At 42.1% G+C, this 7268-nt stretch overlaps 1 long non-coding RNA gene and 1 other non-coding gene across 2 annotated transcripts; one reads left to right on the top strand and one right to left on the bottom strand.

Annotated features, from left to right (window-relative positions):
• The first annotated feature begins 740 nt into the window (after positions 1–740).
• LOC135802437 (uncharacterized) lies at positions 741–3405 on the top strand. The gene is made up of 2 exons (XR_010550555.1): positions 741–2640; positions 2746–3405. It is a non-coding gene; the product is annotated as an uncharacterized lncRNA (long non-coding RNA).
• Positions 3406–6723: 3318 nt separating this feature from the next.
• TRNAE-UUC (transfer RNA glutamic acid (anticodon UUC)) lies at positions 6724–6795 on the bottom strand. Its single transcript has one exon. It is a non-coding gene; the product is annotated as a tRNA-Glu (tRNA).
• Positions 6796–7268: the final 473 nt, after the last annotated feature.

Genomic DNA, 7268 nt, shown 5'->3' with positions numbered 1-7268 from the left:
ACCCCAGCCACCCAACAACAACAAAAACCCTTATCAATCGTACATTCACATTTTCACAAAATTTGAAAAAAATTAAATCCGAACTAGATAACGCTAAGATCAGAAGGACCGACTTGCTATGGCTTTATATCCAACTGTCAGCTCCATCTAACGGTGGAGATTAAAGATAGCTCAGGCAAGCAAGTAATATTGAAAAATAATAGTTTTACGAGAGGGTGAGGATTAAGTTAAATAAAGTAGACACTTACTGTACGCTATAGTATATAGTACGCTATAGTCGATGCAGTATTTGTCAAACCAGTAGGTGTGCTGACGAGTCTTCTAATGGTCGAAATAGCTATTCACATCAGGTTTGACAAATACTTGAATTGACTTGCAATGGTTTTAATAAAATATTGTTTTCATAACGATACTGTGAAGGTATAGCGTACAATAAGTGTTTACTTTACTTAGCTTAATACCCTCTCGTAAAACTATTGTGTTTCAATATCAGGTACCTATATCGCACTTTCTAGCTACACTTCGAAATTTTGCTCAAAAATATTCTTCCTTTGTCGAAGACAATTTTGAAGTGAATTTGTAAAATACGTTTTCACTTTGCATAGCAGCATGCTCACAAGTATTCTACCCTGTGTGGAAGAAAATTTGAACCGAAATCGTGAAATACGGAGTACGTTTGCAACAACAAACTACGACGCACATTTCTGGCTCACTGTGCAATAAATTGCTCAAAAGTAAAAATTGTGTGCCTGGAATAATGAAATAAGACCTCGATTCTATTTTGTTGGTTTTCAGAACCCCGAGGTAATGATTAATAGGAACGGATGGGGGCATTCGTATTGCGACGTTAGAGGTGAAATTCTTGGATCGTCGCAAGACGGACAGAAGCGAAAGCATTTGCCAAAAACGTTTTCATTGATCAAGAACGAAAGTTAGAGGTTCGAAGGCGATCAGATACCGCCCTAGTTCTAACCATAAACGTTGCCAGCTAGCGATCCGCCGACGTTCTTCCGATGGCTCGGCGGGCATCTTCCGGGAAACCAAACCTTTTGGGTTCCACGAGAAGTTTGCTTGCAAAGCTGAAACTTAAGGGAATTGACGCAAGGGCACCACCAGGATCAGACACTGCGGCTTAATTTGACTCGACACGGGACACCTCGCAGACGGGTCGCAGACGACCCAAGAGGATTGGCGTATAAATTATTCGCGCCGACCCGAAAGCTGGCATACAGTTCTTCAAACGAGTGGCAGATGGACCACAGATCGAAAGTCAACGGCTGAGGCGCTCATCAAGAAGTACTTCTTCGCCGACGACGCGACCACTGACACCCAGCACCACAATCTGATTAGAAGCAAATATGATTTCGGTGCGCCAACCGATCTCCCCATCACCTTGGACGAACTGAAGAACGCCATTCGCGAGCGACCGAAGCGTAAAGCTCCGGGAATCGACGGTTTTCCGTCTGCTGCGTTGGAACATCTTGTGGCAGAAGTCGGCAAAAGGTTTTCGACAAAATCCTTGCGAAGCGGCTCACACACTGGTTGGAGAAAACGTTCAAATTCTCTGAAAATTAATTCGGTTTTCGCAAGGGAAAGAGCACAATCGGTGTACTTAAACAGGCCGTGAGCAACATCTGTAAGACAAAGGGACAGAATCAGCACTCGCTACTCGTTGCACTCCACGTGCAAAACGCTTTTATTTCTGCGTGGTCTCCAAAAGTATACAACTTGCTGGAGAAATGTGATTGCTCCGGCATTGCTTGGGCACGAGCGATCACCAGCTTTTTGTAACACCGTAGTGTTTCTTCGCAAGGGGTTACCGTAGGTTCTGCGCGGGGTTGCCTGCAAGGTTCTTGTTTGGGTCCAGTTCTCTGGTTTTTAATTATGGAGGATTGGTTTCAGGAAATACGAAGCGTTCAGCTGAAGGTGTTCAGGTATCAAGGTGTTTGCGGACGACGAGCTCCTGGTAATTACAGAGCCGTCAACAAAACGGATTGAAGCTGCATAGCTGTCAAATTGGGCGGCTTGTTGTCGATGGGCACATCAACACAAGCTGGACTACGCGCCGCACAAAACAACTGCGATGTAAGGGAGCCTCAGATCCGTTTCGGCAACGTCGTCGTTTTGCCTAAGGAGTTGCTGCAGTATTTGGCCGTCATCATCGACCGAAAGTTAAACTTCGTAGAGCACGTTAAATACGTCCGAGGGAAGATCGCAAGCGCAGGTCACAAGATCCGGGCCATCATCGGCAGAACATGGGGAACCCTAAATCTATCTTCGAGCCGCAAAACCAGCGCTGTTGTATACAGCGGAGATGTGGGGTAAGAAGGATTTGCTATGGAATGCTATGTACGCATTTGGCCGCTGCTCAACGGCCATTTCTACTTGGAATCACGCGCGCATGTCGGACCATGACGAACGCCTCTATCCAAATACTGGCCGAGTGTTTGCCGCTTCACCTTGAAGCGCCGCAAATACACGAACAGTCAGTACAGATGGATGCACCTGACATCGAAGCCAAAGTAAAAACGGCTGAGAAGCGGCATCCGGCTGCGCCAATACCGCGCTCGAAAGAGCTTGAAGCCCGCCCAGAGAGATATTCATCAGACGCCGTAAGAATAGCTGTACAGCAGCCAAATGGTGAGTTAATTTGTTTCCGCTTGCAAGACGGGTACCCGGTACACGGGGCCGAATTGCAAGCAATTAAATGGGCAATTAATGCTGCCGCAAATTTATTTGTTACAGGTCGAAAAATCAACATCATGTCTGACTCGAGAGTGGCACATGACATTCGCGTAAATGGCAGATGCGGTGTTGCGCATCAAAGGAGGCGTCTGCGAGGTGGTCTGCACGGGAAGTGGTAGCAGCCATCGACGACTACCCCACTCTTTAAGCGCCAACGACGAAAGAAATGGTGAAGACAAGGACACGGAAGGAAGCCTACAATGCATGGCAGACGGAATGAACAGCGCACACTAAAGGACGACACACTGCGAGCATTTGCTCTAATGTGGTTGAACGATGGAGGCCGTGGTCACCAAAAGCTGTGGCGCTCGCTACCGGTCATGGGCCGTGTGGCTATTACTTTAAACGGTGTGTGCTACGGAACGTGACTGGTGCATGTGTGGAAACAGCCAAGCACATTCTAGTGCACTGCCAACTCCCAGACCGTTCCACTGCGAGGGAATCCTACCAAAGAAAACTGCAAGGAGCAAGCAACAATTCCCACCAAGGATTAACGACGAGGCCGATGACGCTGCAATTAGCATGTTTAAGCATTTGCAGAAGAGGTCGTTGCCGACAGCGAGGTCCCGGACAAAGAACATTAGTTATTTAAGTCTTAATAGTGTACAAATTTAAGTCATTTTTATAACTTATCGTGTATAATAAAATGTATAATTTTGATTTGTTATAGACTAAGAGAAGTTTGTAATAGCGCATGTTTTTGTGTTTTGTGTGTTTGTTAATGTCTATCTTAGGCTAAGAGTAGTTTATATTAGTGCATGTTTATGTATTCCTGTGTGTTTATCTATGTGTTTATATTTGTTAACTTATTGTTTTATAACTTAACTCCGCTAGGGTTTCCTTGTCTGCTCCCTTGGACGTGGTTTTAGCAGATAGTGCAGTGCTTAAAACCTCTCGGTGGGCAGGCGGTTGTACGGGCCACAGATGAACTGAAATGTCCCTACCTAGTCTTGGGAGAGTAGTACGCTCCTACCAAGCGCGTACTGGCAATGTCTAATTAGATAATCTAATTAGAAGCGAGTGCAAGTGAGGCTTATGCCGGAAGCGTTGCCCGGTTCGTGAAATGCTGGGTGAGGATACGTGTCACAACTGCAACAAGAGCAGACACATTGTCCTAATTGTGGATGGCTTGACAAGGGGGCACGCCTGTGGCGCGTTTTCTGCGGCTGGGAATCTTCCAAGTTCGCAATTATGTTAGCATCAGGAGATGCACAAAGTGCCAGGGGTACGGGCATCCAACCAAATGGTGCTGTGCCCAAAAAGAGGTTTATGGACACTGCGCACAAACACACAAGTCCAGCGAATGCCCAAACCGCGAAGCACTAGCAAAATGTGGAGCGTGCGAGGGAGCAGGCCGAACACACCCTCACAATGTGAAAAACACGATAGCCTGCCCAAGCTATCAGCTTGCAAGAAAGCAATACATAAGTAAACTAGGCTACGTAGGTGATTGCGGGGTGGGAACTGCCTTACAATGTTGAACGTCTTTCAGCTTAATTGTGGAGGAGCTACAGTTGTGCTGGATGAGATACCGGAAAGGATGGAGACGCATGGGTTTGACTTGCGTCTGCTCCAAGAACCGTATGTGAATGCCCATGGTATGCTCTTCTCGATGCAAACAATGAAAGTTTTAGGAAAAGGGCAAAGCCAAAGCTGCGATTGTTGTTGCAAACCATGCGATCAATGTACCTACTACACTTGTATTGAATTGTTGAGGCACTTACATGAAAAGAATGAAAATTAATGATTGTATCTGTATGGGTAGGTTTGTAATTCATAGGTTATTACACACTTCTCTCTCAAAAGAGAATTTTGATTTAGAACTCGCGCACATCTACACCATCACTCGCAATATCAATTTTCCAAAATTATATATATTGCAAAAATACTCTAATCTAAACAAACATCATTAGTTACCTCTCTTATTTTTCCCAGAATCTCGAACAACCAAAAATTTATTCTTCTCACACTTATGTTGGAAAATCTTCCGAAACCATTACCAATCAGATTTTTGCTAAACTTCAACAGTCCGCGGATATCGTGGTGTGAGGTCCAACTTAGGCGCTGGTCCAAATTATGCTACCTTCCCCTATATCCTTTCGTTTTACGATAATTCGGACGTGGCGCGTAAAAACGATGTCTTCTTCTTATGCTTGCAATATTAGACAACGTTATCTGTTCTTCTTTTCCTTGGCCTGCCGAGTGATCATCTCCCTCTTGGCGATTTATCAACCTTTACTAACCTATACTTGATTCTATCCCTGATGGTCTTTCTTTCCAGCTATCGTAGCGTTTTCATCTCTGCTAAAAAGAGAAGTCTGGCGGTGACGGTAGTTTCAAGGCGAGTTTCAACATTGTAAGTTATAATCAGTCTAATTACTGTTTTGTATATCGCTATTTTAGCTTTTTTCCTTATGTACTTATATTTCCATATTGTATTTTTAAAACATCCTGCGATTCTGGTGCCCTTTTCAGTTTGCGTTGCTACCTACTTCTTTATTCTTGCATAGAGATGTTAATGCCAAGGTATCTGAACTCGTACATTTGTTCAATAATTTTCGGCTCTACTCCCAATACAACTAATTGGTGTGGTTGTTTGAATCAGCATTCAGTTTTTTTTTGGCAGTTACTTCCATATTATATTTTTCCCTCGGTGTTGAATTGGCACAGCAGTCTTTGGAGGTTTTCTTCTGTGTCCGAAATAAAACGGCATCATCGGCATAGCACGTGATGTTTAGGTACTTGCTTATCTCCTATCCTATAACCCTGGCATCTCTTTGTTTCGTTTATTAGGTTAAATAGAAGTGGATTCAAAGAATCTTCTCGCCTATGCTTTTTAGGTCAGTTTCTTGGACTTTTTACTCCGATTTTTACGTGAATATATTATATTAATATATCTGTTTTCTATTGTTTCAATGATGTCATGCGGGATTTTTCTATTGTGTAGTATTGCGATGATGTCCTGAAGCTGTATACGATCGAAGGCTTTTCTTCAAAACTTCAGGACGAATGCTAGCCAGTTACATTCAATTGCCTTATCTTTAATCTACCTCATTATGAACACGACGTCGTTACATGACCATCTCAATCTAAACCATTGTTTTTCGTCCGCAAGCGTGATTCTTTGTATTATATAATCTCTATAAAATTTTGTTGTTGCTTTTAGTGTCGTGTTTCGTAATAGGTACAATTTTCATATAATTTAATGGTGTTTGTCTAGATCTACTTTCTTGAAATAGCATAAGTAAGATCTTTTTGACGGCCATTGAGTATTATGTTAATTAGTTCATCGCAAAATGTGTTGTTACCCGCTTTACTCAACAACGCCTAGACCAATTTGGCCAATTCTTGTTTTTTTTTCAATATTTGTTAAAGTCTAGGGGTTTTTACGGCGAGAAAAATTCGAATAATTGCCGGGAATACGGGGAAAAGCTGAGTTTTCTTTTGTCAACTGATAATCAAAACAAAGTTTGCAGCTTTCTTTGATGCATTATTGTTTGATTGTTTTATTTCGTGTTTTGGACAAAGTGGTTAATTATTTATGATCACTAAGTATTGCATGTGACATCATTCGGGGTGTTTTAGTGGGTTCCACTAATATAATTTGCTCTTGAAAGGGTGGCCAAAGTTCGTGGAAGCGCCCTATCACCGAGATGAGGGTTCTGTTCAAGAGAATTTTTTGCACCGACTATAAAATAGGGAGGAACAAAATCTGCCACACTCCAAATCTTTTTGACAGAACGAAGTCTGCTGGGTACGTTAGTAATTAATAGTTAATATGAAAGTTACACTGAAATAGCAATATGATTATTGTAAACGTTACTTACTACACTTGATACATACCTATATCATAGGTATATACTAAAATACTGACAAGGAAAGTCGCACCCAAAAGCTTGATATTAATAAAGAAATAAGTTAATGATGTTCACGCTTTAAAAAAATTAAAAGGGTAAAATAAAGAAAACACCAAAAACCTTCCGGTACCGGGAATCGAACCCGAGCCTGCTGGGTGAAAGCCAGCTATCCTAGCCACTAGACCATACCGGACGGGTTACCTTTTCTCAGGTAATAATTTGAGCGTCTAAGATCTTAAAAATAGACTTAATACATACTTAAATAGATCAATTTACGCGAGCTTCAAAGCGGATTGTCGTCAATGTAAGTAATTTTATTCTTCGAGCCAATTCTGATTGTTACTTTGAAATTTCTAAACCAACAAAAATTACTAGCTATAACGCTTTGTAACTTTTTGATATGAAAATATAACTCGATGGTTGTAAAATAAGAAAAACGAAACGGAATTAAAACTAACTAAAATACGGTAACACAGATTATCCCAAGTGGCGTCTCCTCCGCGTGCTTCTCTAGCAATAACCAAACCACACAATGCGAACATGTAAAAAATTCACTCGCATTTAATATCTTTATGAGATGGAAATTGTCTGTCGCATTGATTATTATTTTGTTATCACCTTTGTGGATGTCAGGCTTCACTGATACTGGTATACCTATTAGGTATC

The sequence above is a fragment of the Atheta coriaria genome, unplaced genomic scaffold (genome assembly GCF_025399875.1).
Source record: "Atheta coriaria isolate IRGN ID8LTWV9N9 unplaced genomic scaffold, Caltech_Dcor_3.1 hic_scaffold_23_pilon, whole genome shotgun sequence".
In the NCBI taxonomy this organism is placed as follows: Eukaryota; Metazoa; Arthropoda; class Insecta; order Coleoptera; family Staphylinidae; genus Dalotia; species Dalotia coriaria.
Note: the sequence above shows the minus strand (reverse complement) of the source record. Positions and strands in the feature narration are given on the sequence as shown.